The sequence below is a fragment of the Rhipicephalus microplus genome, unplaced genomic scaffold (assembly GCF_043290135.1).
Source record: "Rhipicephalus microplus isolate Deutch F79 unplaced genomic scaffold, USDA_Rmic scaffold_21, whole genome shotgun sequence".
Taxonomy (NCBI): Eukaryota; Metazoa; Arthropoda; class Arachnida; order Ixodida; family Ixodidae; genus Rhipicephalus; species Rhipicephalus microplus.
Window position 1 is genome coordinate 2,699,163 of NW_027464594.1, and position 17,817 is coordinate 2,716,979.

The following is a 17,817-nucleotide window of genomic DNA, read 5'->3' on the forward strand; positions in this document are numbered from 1 at the left end:
AACGTTGTGTTCACTTTAAAGTGACGTATGAAAATTTCTCATTGGTGCTTCGCATATCATCGATTGCGACTGTACATGGGATCTGCCAATTTTTTACTACTTTATATTTTCTAGTGTATCACACGTCAGTAAACAATTGTATTGGGCCAGTTGGTATGAATCCATCTGTGTTGTGTGTTCTGTGTAATAGCTATCGCGCTTCCGACGAAGATGTATTATACGTCTACGTGTATTTGCGCATGTGATAGTGGCCTGAACCCGTTTCTATCATCTGCGATTATACGGTGTGATAACGTCGGGCTGGGATCAGGCATGAATCCGACGCGAGAGAACTGCACATGGCGTCGACGCAACAGCCACGTTGTCACGCTCCGTGTTTATGAGCATTTGCGGCAATGAAGTAGTACAGGCCGCAGCAGGGAGATGACATAACAGATGTGCAATAACGTGCCTGGAGTGCGTCATGGTCTTCGCTTCTTTCGGCTGCCTCTCAGCTTGGCTGCTGGTAGGTAGGAGCGCCATAAATACTGTGTTAAGTGCGTATTGCATTTGTCATTGAAGCCTTAACCTAACGTTTTTGGCATTGTGCAGTTCGTCACAGAGATCTCTTTTGTGCTCTTCGCGTTCTGTTTCCGTAGATTGCTTCACGAAAGAAAGCTGTCGGGAATGCTTCGCAGCACGTTTGCGAGAAAATTCTTTCTTGGCTCAACAAATGGAGTCGCCGCTCGCTTTGTTAGGTTTTCTTTGTGCTGCTACATGTATTAGAATTCCCTGCATGAGTGACATTTTGTGAAAAGTGCAGCTGTGTTTAATATCTGTGCCGTTCGCAAATCGGTTGAAGCTAGTACGAGCGCAATCAGAGAAGTGGTGAATCTAGAAAAAACAATGGAGGCATATCCACGGAGTGAATGATGAATAGTGGAGCAGAGCATCCGTCCGTTCATTCGTTCTTGCTTCCGTCTATCTATGCGTGCGTCTGTGTGGCCGCCCGTGGGTTCATCCGTCCGTCCGTGTGTGCTTCTGTTCGTGCGTCCGCACGTTTCTGTGCGTCCGTCCATGCGTCCATCCGTACCTGCATCCATACGTGCGTTCGTCCATGCATCTGTCTGTGTTTCCGTTCGTCCACCTATTCAACACTCCAAGTACCACCATCTCGCATCTTTTCATCATATATTCCTCAAATAGAAGCACCGCCATCCAGCGTACATTCCAAGGACTGAACGAGAGGAGGCACACGCGCACATTCTTACGGCTTGCGCTTCGTGTCTACTTCCCACCTTTAACCACCTCGAATCCACGACACCTAGAGACATTAAACAATCGACTTCAATTGAAAGTAGCTTACACAAACAGCTTCCTGCACAAGATACATCGATCGAACTGACCGGAATGCCATTGTGGTCATGTAGAAGAAAATGTTCGCCATATTCTTTTGGAGTGGGTTAAATACGCGAATGAAAGAGAAAAATTAAACAACAAATTGGCAAGTTTGGACAGACGGCCCCTCACAATAAAGAAACTAGTTGGACCATGGCCTGAGATGCATCTCCAGAAAAAGGCAATAATCTTCCTGACAGTCTTTTTAGTGGAGACCAGACTGGACAAGCGCCTATGACAGACAGCCAGAGATGGGTATATATAAAATGTGGTCATGTATATACTGAGAGTAGAATAGTAAGGTGTGCGTGTAAATAGTTTATGACTGCGTGAACTGCTCTAAAAAACTGTGTATTGGCATGTTATTTGAACTGGTTTCAATAAGAACTGGTTTCAATCTGGGTTATTTGAACTGGTTTCAATCTCTAGGCTGAGTGCTCTAGGCTGAGTGAACTTTGCGCTACACAACAAAGGACACGAAGCATACAAACTACAGCTCCGCTCGACAATGCTACCCCCTTTCAAATTTATCGGGCGAACCAAACTTCATTTACGACTTTTTTTCTCAAAGAAAAACTCATTTGAAGCAGTCAGTTGACCGATGCGGGTCACTGCATCGGCATAATGTTTAACAACTTAACTAAAAACACTTACAATGCTTTTAAAAATCTACAAGGGAAAAACTAACTAAACAAGCTAGCTGTGGAGATGCCACAGGAACACCACTTTAAAACCAAATATAAACAAACAAATACGTTTCCAATGAAACCCCTGTGTCGGAATCTCCAGCCTACAACTGGGCTTTCTCCGGTGCCCTTGACTACTTCCACATAGTCTGCAAGATCTACCGTCATGACAAACACAGTTGAGGTCTGTACCAGCCTGTCTACCGCTATTCTAGCTGTCTCGCTAGTATTACACTGGCACAGCACCTCGTCGCATTCGCTCTGGCCTTCGTCGGCCTTTCTAGTCAACGCAGCTCCTTTCGCAGCACCTTTGGTTCAACGTCGAAACTCTGCTGTCATTAAACGTGCTAGCCTTCTCTAAAACTCTGGGCTGCACCTCACTTATTTGGTCATCGCACTTCTCGTGCGCTACACTTGCGAGTGGCTGAATCTTCCGCCGCCTTGCTTCGACTTTTTCTTCCGACAGTTCAATCTCTAGGCTAAGTGCTCGCTCACGCTCTTCACCTCACTCCCGTTTTTCTATCTCCCATTTTCGCTCACTATCCACCTTGGTGCTATAAGAGACACGCGGACCTCTCTCAGGCTTGGTTTTACTACAAGCACAACGTCGCGCGTTGTTCACGGGAGCGTTCGTGAGCTTCTACTCAATTCGCTTTCTGTCAACTCTGATGCCGAGGCACCGCAGTAATGCTGTCTTAGCTACATCGTACCTATTGAACTGTTCCTCGGAAAGGTAGAGTACCCTACCCATTAAGTTGCACGGAAGGACACTCAATAAGGGGGTAGACCAATAGTCTTTGTCGAGCTATAGTTCTCCGCAAACTTTTTCGTAAGAGGTTAGATAACTCTCTAAATCCTCACCCTCTTCGAATGCATGGATCCTCGAATTTACTTGAGATGATCTAAGGCACTGTATTGATCTTCTTGTCTCTTCCTGTTTTACTTTTAGGCTTTCCTTCCACTGCTCTCTCTCTTGCTCTCGTTCCAATCTCTTCGTTTCTTCTCTTCCCCGTTCTCTTTCTCGCTCCTCAATTTCCTGTTTTTCTACAATCTGTACCGCGTTTGTAATCTCCTTCTCACTGGCTTTTTACGAGATCAGCCCCACAATTGCTGTCCTCCCATTCCTTCATCTACTTCAATGCCTAGATGCTTACTCACAGCCAAAAGTTCATCTCTTAGCATTGCCTTCCACGACATGATTGCCGTTGTACTTTGGTCCTCCATCTCACACATAATTGGGTGATCCCTCTAACTCACTAATAGGTGATCCTCTAACGCACACACAATCCGGCTTCTAATCGATTCACACTCACAACATGAAGCCTGGAAAGTTATAGCAAAGACCAAGCACTCACCACAGCACAGCACCATGTCGTGAAGTCCAACAGCCAGTTGTTAAGGTTGAAGGAGGATCGCAGGAGGATCGCAGGAGGATACAAAAAACAAACGGGTTTATGGCACTATTTACACATATTTACAGCAAAGAAAAGTAAGGGGTTTCACAAACCACGAGCGTATTGGTTGAACCGTTACATGGTTCAGAGAGACGTCCAGCACTCTACGGCGTCGTTTTAAGCCCTGTCGGGCTCCTCCTCTTTGAGTGGAACACCAATCACACACACACAACAGGTGAGGGGGACGAGCATGCACGGTCCACGTGAACGTCCAATATTGAGTCGTGAACACTGCACTGCAAGGTGGCGCCAGCAAGGCTCTTCCTCGTCGTGTGTGTGCCGCTAATCGAGAGTTCCCACGATCCTGAACGCGTACATCTGCCGCACAGCTCGCCTAATTAGCGGGGTGATTTGCGGTGACCGCCGTAGTCTCTTCCAGGAAGATGCTGTCTTTGTTGGCCTCTCTCGAACGGTTAACGGCGTCTTGGCGACACGACGACTCATCCTCCGGCTAGCACGGACAATGCCTGACGAGCATAGGCAGCCAGCCGGTCGTCTACTTGATCGGGAATTAAAAGGAGCGCCACTCTCCTGTCAGCTCTGGCGCCGGTCACAACAGTTTCCCGTCGCCAGATGAATCACCGAGGTCATAAGGCACCACAGCTGCTTGAAGGGATGACAAAAGGGTCCGCATTTGAAAGACGGGAACTCGCCTTTGCTTGCCGCATGGTCAGAGTAATCGCTCAAATCTTCGACAGCGTGAGAGCCTCCCCAGAAGACCGGCTTGCGCACAATGGCGTCTGCCCAGACGAATTTCCAAGCCAAACATAACAATGTTACGTCGCTAATGTCGTGTAAAGACGATAGTTTTGCGTCTGGGGAGAAAGAACAAAACGTTTATTTGATGTTCTACGCAAGAAAATCGGTGAATGGTATTCTTCAGGCGCTCCGTTAGAGTGCCTGAGCGTGTAGCGGAGGCGAACGAGCACATCGAGAGCACATTAGACTCAAGTGCCATCTGGCAGTTATCTTCGAAAACAAAGGCGAGCAGCCCGCGGAGAAAGATGCGCGCCAGTCTCGGAGGTGATAATTGAGGTGTAGAACGCAAAGAGACGGGCAGGTGCCATCACTGTAACGTCGTAGCAAAGCGTTGGGAACACCTTTTTAAGCATCGCATTCCCCTGTCAGCGCAGCGCGATTAAACGCTACATTCCTTAGAATTACTTGTGTGTGCCTCTTCTAGTATGAAGGCAGACAAACAAAACATTGAAGCATTGTTGTAGCGCCTCAGATATGCGGAATAATAGCTTTTTTTTTACAATCGCACAGCTATGAACGCTAACCCTTAAACAATATTGGTGGGCACTGGGGATGGGGTTGGCCGTTTTGTGCCATTTGAGGTATCGTTAGGGCAACAAACAGACAAATGTACAAGCAGATGGACAGACAGACAGACAGACAGATCAAGATTTTCCGTCGGAGGTCCCCAAGAAAGACTATCGTTTTTATTATACTCGATTCGGTCTGGCTTCTTTGCTCTCTGCGTTCGACACCATCGCTGTCAGTTCGCTATCTGGTTCCTATTTCAATCGAGATATCGCGAGAGCGTCACGCCGCGTACGCTTCGCCTCATCACGTTTACGCACGCCCCGCGTTTCTTTTTTCTCGGGCGCACGTGCACATCTCTGGAATCGATGCGTGACGTACTGCACATGCACACTTCTCTCCCGTGGCAGGGCTGTGTACGTGGGCTCCTTACGTACTCCCAACTAAAAGTAGCACGTCGTGCACGTATGAATTGCTCTATACGTAAACGGCAGTGCAACGACGTTGGTCCTCTACGTAGACGACTGTGCTCTGACGTTGCCAACAGAGGCACGTGACGTGGCAAAAATTATTTACCACGACATGCGAAGTTTATGTGTTTTTTACTTGAATAAAATAATAAAACTTTACATAATTAATGAGACGCAATAAAATATTGTGCGCGTCTTTTTTTCTTCTTTTTTTCTCGTGAATCACAACGACAATGGGACTAATGTGGTGGCGTTTCGCCTGCGTTTCTGTCCCCACGGTCAGCGCATCCAGCAGACGACAAATTGTTGTCACAGGGATCTTTATTCTGCTGTAAAAAAATCCCTAATTAAATCAGGGCAGTGTTGATCAATCAGGGCGCCTGACCATGTCAAGGAAGTTCGAGTCTCTGGTTTAGAACGGCATCAAGGATGTACAAGTCGAACCTCCTCACCTTCACCACGAATGCTTTGGTCATCGGCCACCAGACATCTCTGCTTTCTCTCACCAGGGTCACAGACATCGACCCAAGCTCATGTGCAAGTTCTACAGAACGGGAGCTGATGTAATATACGACATCAACATGTCCACGCCTTGTGGCGAGCTTCCGGTGCTGATCAAGTAGAAAGTATTCAAATAAACCAAGCACTAGCATGCATTAGAGCGCCCAAGAACAAAATAAGGGCTACATACATATACGTTACGTTACAGTGTCATGGTCTTCTAACTAGGGGCAACTAGCGTGGCGTAAAGTTTGTCCTCAAAGGTTACCTATTGCCATCCATTTCTCTTTCTCTCCCTTCAATTCCCTACTTTCCCACAACAGTGACGGTTAGCAAACGGGATGCTAACAGCTGGGTGACTTCCCGGTCCTCCTCTTCATCTCTCTCTCTCATCGTTTAGTCCGTCCATCTGCTCCAATATCACTTCAGTGCCATAAATGTCATAGAATGGGTCATGTGAGCGAAGTTAGCGGGAACGTCGGTGGTGATTTGCCCCTGTTGTACGCGTAGAGCCCCACACTGCGGAATCCTGCTGAGCAACTGCCCTGAATGAATCAACCACCATGGATAGCACAACGCTTCATCGAGAGATTGTTCATCAGTGAAAACATTGGCCCCCGTATCTATATGTTACACTGCAAACGTCGTTGAAAGATGATAGTCTTGCTTCAGGATAGAGTGAACAAAACGTATATCTGATGTTCAGGGCAAGAAAATTGGTGAATGGTATACTGGAGGCACTGCGTTAGAGTGCATCGAGCGCGTAGTGGAGGCAAACGAGCGCATCAAATCACGTCACACGTGAGACATGAGCGCTATCTGGGAGTTATCTTGGAAAACGAAGCGCGTGCACCGTGCGCGCCCACATCGGAGGTGATAAGGTGTAACACGCAAGGCGGCGGGTATGTGCCACCACCATATCGTCTTAGCAAAGCATTGCCTTATCGTGCAAGCATTCCATGGTCAGCGCAGCGTGATAAACACTACGGTCCTTAGAATTACTTATGTATGCCTTTTCTAGTTAAAGGCACACATACAGAATATTGTTATGATGTCTCAGATATGCGCAATAATGGCTTTTAATTGACAATCGCACAAGTATGAGCGCTGAATCTTGAGGAATATTGGTGGCCGCTGCGGATGCGGTCTGCCGTTTGAAGTATCCTTTGGTCACTTTGTTGCCGTTTAGAGTACCTTCAAGGGCGGACAGACAGACCGACCAAAATTTTTGGGTCGAGGGTCCCCAAAATATACTGTGGTCTCTAAAAAAGGGCAGCATATCCACGGCGTGAATGATGGAGAATGGGGCGAAGCATCCGTCCGTCCGTTCGTTCTTGCTTCCTTCCGTCCGCCCATTCGTCCGTCTGTGTGACCGTCCGCGCGTGCGTCTGTTCGTGCGTCGACACGTCCATCCGTGCGTCGTCCCTGAGTTCGTCCATGCATCCGCCCCTGCGTCCGTCCATGCGTCCATCCGTCCGTGCAACGATCCGTGCGTCCGTCCATGCATCTGTCTGTATGTCCGTTAGTCCATCCAGTCAACACTCCTAGTACCACCATCTCGCATCTTTTCATCATATCTAATCCGCGTATAGAAGCACCTCCATCCAGTGGACATTCCAAGGACTAAACGAGAGGTGGCACGCGAACATGTGCACTTTCTTACAGCTCACGCTTCGTGTCTTCTTCCCACCTTTAACCACCTCGAGTTCGTGGTATATACTAGTTCACTGTATTCATGGCACTGCTGCCCAACGCTCGCTAAACCTATCTAAAACCAAGAAGGTTACGCCCAGCAAGCATAACCTAGCAACCCTTCCTTGTGAGATAGTGCTGAATGTACATGACAATGGCTGCTAAGGGGGAATAAGAGACAGGAGAATTCGGCTTTTAGTTAACGCGCACGCTGCGAATTTTTTATTGTTCAACAACGCACAGGACAAATCTCCCACCGGCACCACCTTGCAGGTCAAAGTGGAAGACTGCTTACGCACTACGACTACGAGGAGGGACGAACAATACCGCATTAAAGAGCTTCGCCCCCATTTTTCTGTGTGCACATAAGTTATGTAAAATATAACCGGAAATAAAATTCTCTTAAAACCTAAGAGCTTGTACCACTGTGAAATGGCAGTGCGTATGTTCCTTTTCTTCATCAGAAACATGTCTTTTTTAGCAATATTGTTCTTGAGCACGAGAACAAATTGTCCTTACATGTGAATGCAAAAACATCACCTTGAACTGTGAATGACCCCCTTGTTTCTGCCTATAACCTTACTGTTTATATAAGTTTACTCATCTTGATGTTTAGGAATGTCCTGTCCTTGTACAATTTTCGCATTGTAAATCACTGCATATACAAATGAGTTAGTTTCGCTGTATATAGCAGCTTGCACTGTACATACGTATGATCATCATTGTCCATCTTTCTGTGTGCAGATACGCTGTGTAAGACATATCTGGAAATAAAATTCTCTTAGAACAGTGCACTGTCTTGGAATTTACAGATGGTAAGGGACGGCTGAAGGCACAAAGAGGCCGCTGATATTGCTACATGCATATTGCGTTAATGTAACAATACCACGAGAAAGGGACGGCGCTCGGGTCAGCGACGAACTTACCCAGTGGCCTGAAACAATATTTTTTTCTTTGTTGAAGATGGAGTACATTTTAAATACTCCTCTACGTGTGTACGAATTATATATTTTAGGCTCATTATGTGCAATTACTCTGACACGGTAATGTTGTACTACAATGCAGCAAAGTCCTAGCTATTTGTCTCGTTCAGCTCATTATGTACGTATCTTGCAGTTCAATAGACATATATCTAGTCTTCTAACAAATGTTTAATAAATATCTGTACTGCATACTTTCTTCAACGTATCACCATCTTCTTCAACGTATCTTCATGTATTCATTATTTTGTTTTTCGGGACTCTAATGCATAAGAGTTCTTGGGCATAAAATTGCTGTCTATCTATCTTAGAAATCAACGTTGATGTTTTTTTGTTTATTGCAAATGTTAAAACCACAGTCGTTTTCCTTTCTGTTTTCTATCGTGCTCGAATTTTTAAAGTAACCTTCTTTATCAGACATATAACTGGCATTTCACTACAGGTGTGAAAAGTGTTTAATATCTATATGCAATACAAAGTAACGAAAAAATTCATTCTCACCAGCCTCTATACAACAAGCAAAATAACAAACAAATGTCCAAGCACAACATACAAGACACCTTTAAACAAAAATGCGAATGTCCGTAGGATGTCCCTAACACATGTTGCTAATGACTACATACACTACATATATACACTAATCAGAATATGGATACTGTAAATGATGACATATTTAAAGAATTTACAAGACTAGGTGAAGATGTTAGAAAATATGTACAACAGGTGTCAATATACGTACAATTTTCATAATTTACACCGTTAGAATAAAGTGCAAGAACTCACACCTATACGGGGCACACACAAACACACAGAAATAGGAAACACAGATTACATGTACTAATCAGACACTGACAGGTGACCTGGCTATAGAAACTATAGGCCAGGTGGAATACTAACCGAACACGCCTGTAAACTACACTGTAGAAAAAATTACTCCGAGGTCGGAGTAAAACGCTTGTCCTCTAGCGTACCCCCTATTCGGAGCAATTTTCGCTCCGGCTTATCGGAGGTATTGCGTGGCGCACCCGGAGTACTTTTAAAACATGTTTCACTCCGGCCAACCGAAGCAAATGCGTAGCGCCGCCGAGGTACTTTATACCGGCATTTTTTTTTTTACTGGCCGGGGCGATTACGTGGAACCTCCGGAGCATTTTTTGCGGGTCCTTACCTCCGGTTTCCGCAGCTTTTGTGTGGTAACTCCGGAGTATTTTACGAATTTAGTTACTTTGTCTGGACAGAATTTCAGTGAAATAAATGAGCACTTTTTTAAACTGTTTGCACCAGAGTTTGTTTATTGTATGCTGACCTTTTCACGCATTGGTTAGAAGTAGGAAGTCCCAATTCTCATGCAAGCACTGCAGAATTACTGTGCATTCTTTTCCCGAGCTCTAGTAGATGAAGTTCAATAAAACACTTGAGTTCGTATTCTTTCGTTTATTCAAAGTAAGCTGCATTTCCTGCAGATTACCCAGCCTTTGGCAAAAAGAGACAAGAAAAAATAACCATGCGAAGGCCACCAAAAACAAAACACAATAAGACAGATCACAGGAAATCAACAGCACTCAACTTTGAAGCACTATGCTTCAAAATGAAGCCTATACTGCTGCAAAACGATGCACGACAATCGAAGAAAGCGTTGCCACCGAGAACATCTCTTCACCATCCATGAAAGACCTTTCATCATATTCATTGATGACGCGAGGGTAGAGCTCATTGCTTCCTGCATAATTAAGGGGAAAATTAATTATAGATGAGAACTGCAAATCATGCGAGAGGCAAGGAAACTGGGAACGCTGACACACACACATACACACACACACACGCACACACACACACACATACGCACGCACGCGCGCACACACACACACACACACACACACACACACACAGGAAGAGCGTTCAATATCAAAAAGCTCATCTGATATAATCCGATGCGAGGCAGCCGCAACATGATAAAAACACACCCCCTGACGCGAACAAAGCTCGAAACTGGCCAAAGTTTTTTATATATTTCTATATTGATAGCTCTACCTTTGCTGAAACATTCAAACGCAATTTTTAATTAAAGTAACATTATTTCGGTACTTTTGTAAATGGCCTCAAGAATTCCCCTCCCGATGATTTCTCAATTTTATCAAATAATATTTCTGATTATTACAGTCGCATTTCAGTGTGTGCTCATCGCCATACTTCGGGCAAAGTGAACCCTTACACTTTGCATGATTGCGGCTTCTCATTAAGGAAAGCCAAGCATCATCTCCTTTGGAAAATAATTTTTGAGGTATGTTGGCATTGTTTTTTTTTATTTGCACGGTCCTTTCTGCATTGATACTCATAATTGCGAACATTTTTATAGTAGATATTGTATGAGCACGTACTTCAGTTGAAGCACAAAGTAAAGAGAAGTTCACTACAGCGTTGCAAAACAAATGAGCAATAAATGTCACAAACATTACGCAAACTAAGCCAACTACACTTTCACAGAGATAAAGGAAGACAGACCCGTTTACTCAACTAAAAGGTCCGTGCAAATGTCATGAGGCCACAGAAGGTGATGCACTTTGCATCAGTGCCAGTGCCAGTGCCTCCTCTTGAAGAAATTTTCTTTCCACTTTTCTCCTCACAGGCCAGCGTCTTTGCAATGAACACGTCAAAAGTGCGTGTCAGCCATGGAGGAAGAAAATGTAGCTCCTGACGTCACTCGTTGTGAAGCCGCGATTAAGCCAGAAGTCGGCCATATTGACTGGGCGAATTTTCCTCTCTTGTTTACATCCGAATGTAAAGCAGAAGGCACGACTCTCTCTCCGGCTCGGAAAGCACGTGAGCTGCGCAGCGCGCGTGTTGTGATGATCCTAGGCTAATGGTACACTCTAAAAAATATCGAGTAAAAAGGGTGTCTTTTTGTCCCACAACAAAAATCGTCATCAGGCTTGCTTGCGCTTCCTTTCTTGAAAACTGGGCGCTGGCCACTTTCCTATCGTGAATGCATTGTAACCCTGATAATGGGCATGTCGATCGTGACCGGGATGTACCTGGCACAGGGCGATAGCGCAAGGATGGAACGCAATATAGATGACGATTATTGTTGTGGGACAAAAAAGACACCCTTTTTACTCGCTCTTTTTTAGAGTGCACGGGGGCTAACACACTGGGCCAGCTCGACACATGCGGCGCAATCATTTCAGTAAATGCTCGCCAGCAAAGAAGCAAGTACAAGAGAACGCGCGCTGGATGCACTGACAACGGCGAGTGTTTTCACATGATTAATTCAGCAGCTGTACAGACATCACGATCAGTCGTACGCCTTTTTCCACGGTCGCATTCCGACACGAGGCCGACGCAGCGCCCGGCCACTGTGCCCGTAATCCTTGTGAAACGCACCGACGTCAGCATTCTGCGACCGTGGTGACTTTCTGCACGGGGCAAGTGACAGTTGAACACGGTTGCTTTAATGTTGAGATTACAATACTGGGGGCGAGTATAACAAGCGCAACAGAAAATTTGTTTTATTAGGCACATGCAAGTTGTGTCTGTACACATACCAAACACGAAACCACGTATGTGCACATGGTACTCATCTCGCCTTGCTGGGCACAACAGTTTCGTCCGTTGCCACAAGCAGGAGCGCTGTCCAACCGTCAATGACCAGCCCGGCGGTCTTCGTCGTTCCGCTTCGTCATGGTGCCCAACGCTATTTCGCTGAACACTTCAAATGCTTCATTCGCGTCATCCGCCACATAACAAATGTATGTATATGCGCTGGTTGTACGCACTGTTCAGGCCCATGGTGGACGAAAGGTTTTGTATACGTTACTAAGAGTAACTGCCAGGAGAGCACGGCGTAACCAATAACGTGGCGCAGAGCACGGATATTGTCCGCCACGGCTCAGCACGAGACCTGCGGAGACACTCATGCCGCCGCCAGCCGGAGCCGCTCACTGCTAGACCAGCTACACTGCATAACACGCAACCATAACAACGGCGCCATTGTGCCCAGTGAATATGGCCGCCATTATGTCATTTCCTCCACACTTTTCACGTAGCGCGCCAGCTGGGCATGCCCTCTCCTACGTTTCTTTCCTCCGTGGTCTCAGCACTGTTTGCACTTTCGTCTTGCGCAAAAAAGAAAGAAAGAAAGAGCTGCTGCCCCAGCCATGGCAGCACGACTGAAAAAGAGCAAAAAAAGAATGCAGCAGAAAGGATAGTAATCTCGCCCATCATCAACAAAAAATACCACTAGTAATTCAAAAGGGTGCTTTCTCTTCCTCTCTTTCTTTGACTACAGTGTCCTATTCGTTTTAGAATGTTGAGCCGGGCTGTCATATGGGTTAACTTTACTGCCTCCCCCCCTTTCCTTCACAGAAACGTCGAGCGCCAGTCCACTCATTCTGCCAAGCACCCTCTCCTCTTTTTTTTTTTGCATTCCTCGTCTCTTGCATCATCGATATGTTTCGCCCCCCGCCCTCTTTTTTTTTCCTGAAAACACCACCATCTTCGATACCACTTATCCAACCAAAAACACTTTATCACAAGTATGAGTGCGTGTATGCGTTTTAAATGTCTTTACCAAACACATTGCCCTACCTCAATTCACTACATTTATAACGAATTAATTCTCATTTTAGTAATTCAAGTTTTATTACTTCACCTTACATATTATATCAAAGTAATTTTAAGTGTGAATACACTTTATAAGCGACCCCAAACCATCCACCACCATCGGCGGCGTCCGCAGTCTTCTCTCTATCTTTAAAACAAAGAGGACTTGGCGGGTCGCAGCGCGACGCTTTTGTTGTGTTGTGTGCCAGAACAATTCAGTGCCAACATGTGATAGATTGATTGTGAACACAAATGTCAAGTGCCATAATTTTGCGAAACTGAATTTGCATGTGTATGCGGAACCGAATTTGTATGCGTTTGTGGAACCGAATTTGTCTGTAATGTGGTGGACAATAAAATTCCTTTTTCGCCTTTTACTAAAGATTGCCGTGGGGGAGGACAACTATACGAGCCTATAGGCAAATGTTTGGGAGGCCTTGCCCGTTTGGACGAGGCTTACTGTACGAATCGAAAAGTGGAATACGATGTTTTTTATATAGCTGCTACCTTCGACCCGCCACTGGCTTTGGCGGTCGTGACACGTTGCGTTGCTTGACTGCACATCAGAAGGCAAAGGCGGCGCTTCATTTCCGCTACTTTCATGATCGGAATCGCTCTACCATTGAGGCGGACTTGCTACTGATATAAAGGGCCACTCGCCAGGTTTGACAATTGGAGCTGACAAGTGCAATGCGTACAAGGGGCGTTCGCAATCACGTCTACCAAAATTTGCACTGCTACACGCCGCGAAAATGGGTCAAATTTCAAGATGAACGCTGCTCTGGTTCTATTCGCGGGCGCGCACCCAGACAATAGACGCTTTTATCATGGCGTACGTAACGAGCATAAACGTACGCGGCACGATACCTTGCGGACGCTGCATGCCAAGCGCTCAACGACACTTTTAGTTCACCGTATTGACCATACCGAGATACGTTTGGTTCAACAAGACGTATGTTATTATAAATAAAACAGCGACAGGTCCAAGCACTCACGCACACAGTGCGCTGTAAATGATTCTTTCAGGACTTCCTTGAGGTACCAAGCAATCTCTTTCTACTGCTCCGGATGCCTAAACGGATCGTTCGTTTTTACTTCTGCCTGCAGCTCAACATCGTCCCTCAAAGTAAAAAAAATTGTTCCAAATCTGCATGTTACATCGCTAATGTCGTCGAAAGATGATAGTCTTCAGTCTGGAGAGAGTTAACAAAACGTTTATTTGATGTTCTGCGCAAGAAAATCGGTGAATGGTATTCTGCAGGCGCTCCGTTAGAGTGCCTGGAGCGCGTAGCGGAGGCGAACGAGCACATCGAGGCACGTTAGACACAAGTGCCATCTGGCAGTTATCTTCGAAGACTAAGGTGAGCAGCCCGCGGAGAAAGATGCGCGCCAGTCTCGGAGGTGATAATTAAGGTGTAGAACGCAACGAGACGGGCAGGTGCCATCACCGTGACGTCGTAGCAAAGCGTTGGACACACCTTTTTGAGCATCGCATTGTCCTGTCAGCGCAGCGCGATTAAACGCTACATTCCTTAGAATTACTTGTGTGTGCCTCTTCTAGTATAAAGGCAGACATACAAAACATCGAAGCATTGTTGTAGTGCCTCAGATATGCGGAATAATAGCTTTTTAATTGACAATCGCACAGCTATGAACGCTAACCCTTGAGGTGGGCGCTGGGGATGGGGTTGGCCGTTTGGTGCCATTTGAGGTATCGTTAGGGCGACAAACGGACAAATGTACAGACAGACAGACAGACAGACAGACCAAGACAGACAGACAGACAGACAGACAGACAGACAGACAGACAGATCTAGATTTTTCCGTCGGAGGTCCCCAAGAAAGACTATCGTTTTTATTATACTCGATTCGTGCTGGCTTTGTTGCTCTCTGCGTTCGACGCCATCGCTGCCATTTTGTTATCTGGTTCCTATTTCAATCGAGATATCGCGAGAGCGTCACGCCGCGTACGCTTCGCCTCGTCACGTTTACGCACGCCTCCCGTTTTTTTTTTCTTTTTTCGGGTGCACGCGCACATCTCTGGAATCGATGCGCGACGTACTGCACATGCTTACTTCTCTCCCGTGGCAAGGCTGCGTACGTGGGCTCCTTACGTACTCCCAACTAAAGGTAGCACGTCGTGCACGTATGAATTGCCCTATACGTAAACAGGAGTGCAACGACGTTGGTCCTCTACGTAGACGACTGTGCTCGGACGTTGCGAACAGATGCACGTGACGTGGCGAAAATTATTTATCACGACATGCGTAGTTTATGTTTTTGTTACTTGAAGAAAATAGTAAAATTTTACATAAATAATGAGACGCAATAAGAGAATGTGCGCGTCTTTTTTTATTCTTTTTTTCTCGTGAATCACAACGACAATGCGGCTATTGTGGAGGCGTTTCGCCTGCGTTTCTCTCCCTACAGTTGTCACAGGTCCCGTTAATTAGGGAGGTCATCGCCGGGCTAATTCCAAGGGCCGAAGTATCGGCCCCCCGAACCGCACCACGAAAGCGTGGACAATTTAGAAGTGGTCCCTTTTGGCACGGCAGCGGACGCCGGCTGTGGCCCAAAGAACAACCCAGAGCCGAGAGTTTATAAACAAAACAAAATCATATTCTCAATTATGGCAGATGAAAACGATACACAAGTATACACAATCGACAATTGTTGAATACGATATGTCACCAACCAAACAATGTACTACACAGTACAATCAGCCACACTCGAAACAACGGACACAGACAACAATACGCACTACAATGCAGTCGCATGCATTGAAGAACCAAGACACTTGATGACTAAAGAGTTTGAAAACTTATTCAGTCCAAAGTCCTGGAACAAAAGTCTGAATGATACTCTTCCGAGAATCACTCACTCAAAGTCCAGCGTTGTTGTCGTTCCGCTGCCCCCGAAGTTTCTCTTCCAGGAAACCTCGCGTCTTCAATTGGCCACTCTCCAAGCTTCAAACTTCTTCGCCGGAAACACGTCGGCTTCCCACACGCAGCTGTTGCCAAGCGTCTTCGCTCGATAGCGGTAGACACACACTCTTGCCTGTAGCTCGAGTCTTGTTATGCCAGCGAGTCCTCGTCAAACGTCCGTGCCTCTGAAAATGGCAATCTAGGTCAAGGCCAGTCCGCCTGGCGCGATCACCTCGACGGCGTGAACACGCGCGGCGCCCCTCTGGCCCATGTGCAGTGAGTCAGCGGCGCACGTGACAGCGAGCCGGCGGCCGCGTGTCTGGTGGTCTGACGCATGGCGCGGCGGCCCCCATTGGCGGAATCTGCCCTGACGACCAGCGGCGCTTCTGATTGGACATTTTGGTTGGACCCGGTGCAAATAAAAGAAGCCCTGCGGCGTGTCGCGATCAGCGGTCTTAGGCGAAAGGCTGACCTATGTGTTAGAGAGGAGAGCTCGGCTCTTCGAGTCTCTGTCGGCCCCAGTGCCGAAATTGTAACGCCTCTGTATATATGCTGTACATAAACCTTGTTTAACTCACCGTCGTCTCGTCCGCTCGTCTTATCAGCTCGGCGCAGAAGCAGTCGCGAGCTGAGATACATACGCTACCAAACGGCTGGTGACCTTCCCGGCGGAGTTGAAAGCAGTGGCGCCTTCGAGGCCGTGTTGGCGTCGCCGTCTTTCGCAACAGTGGTGGCTTCGGCGGGATCGGTCCGTCGTTCGCAACAGTGGTGGCAGCGGTGGGATCACGGAGGTGGCTTCGCAACAGTGGTGGCATCGGTGGCAGCCACGGAGGCAGATGCGCAACAGTGGTTGGCAGCTGCGGGATCGGCCGGCGTCAGCGACATCGATGCGGTGAGTGCCTGATGTTTTCCCCTCAGTTCACCAGACTACTCTAGCTCAGGTTGTAGTAGTTTAGAGAAGGGCTGTGTGAAGCATTAGAGTGAGCTTTGATCGTTTCAAGCAAAGTCGAAGTGCTTTGAAACCAAAGTTAATGCGGAGGGGGTAAACACGGGAGAGTGAAAAATTGCTTGCGCGTCTTGCTAGTTGACTTATAGTAGGTACGGCAAGTAAATTGTTAACAGGGGCAAACAGCAAGAGGCTAGTGTGAACGATGGAGAACCTTAAAGTGAAGGAACTCATCGAAATTTGTGAGGAACTCGGCATTACTTTGGGCCGTGCGAAACGAAAGCAAGCGATCCTTGAGATCATGAAGGATGAGGGAGTGTCGGCTGAGGAAGTCGATGAGGCCTGGGTGGATATTAAAGCACGCCGTGAGGAGGCTGAAAGGCGAGAAGTAGAAGCTCGCGAAGAAGCTGAAAGGCACGAAGCTCGCGAACGTGAAGAAGCTGAAAGGCGCGAAGCTCGCGAAGAAGCTGAAAGGCGCGAACGTCGCGAGGAGGCCGAGAGACAAGAGCGCCTAGAGTTGAAACGACTAGAATTGGCAATCCTACAGTGTTCGCAGGCGCCTAGCGTAGCTCCTCCGACGATTCAGGTCAGCGGTTTTAGAATTCGGGACCAACTGCCACCGTTCGTAGTAGGCGAGGACATGGCGAAGTATCTCGTCAAGTTTGAACACGTCTGTGAGCGAAACGCTTTGGAGCGGCCTCTTTGGGCGCGGAACCTGTTAGCTCTTCTTCCCGGCGAAGTGTCCGACGCATTAACTTGCTTGTCTAGGGAAGCGTTTGAGAGCTATGACGAGGTTAAGGAAGTGCTCTTGAGACGTTACAAGTTGTCACCCGAGGCTTTCAGGCAAAGGTTCCGGTATGCTGAAAAGGGGAATGAGTCACACGTTGACTTCGCGTTTCGTCTTAAGGCCGATTTAATCGAA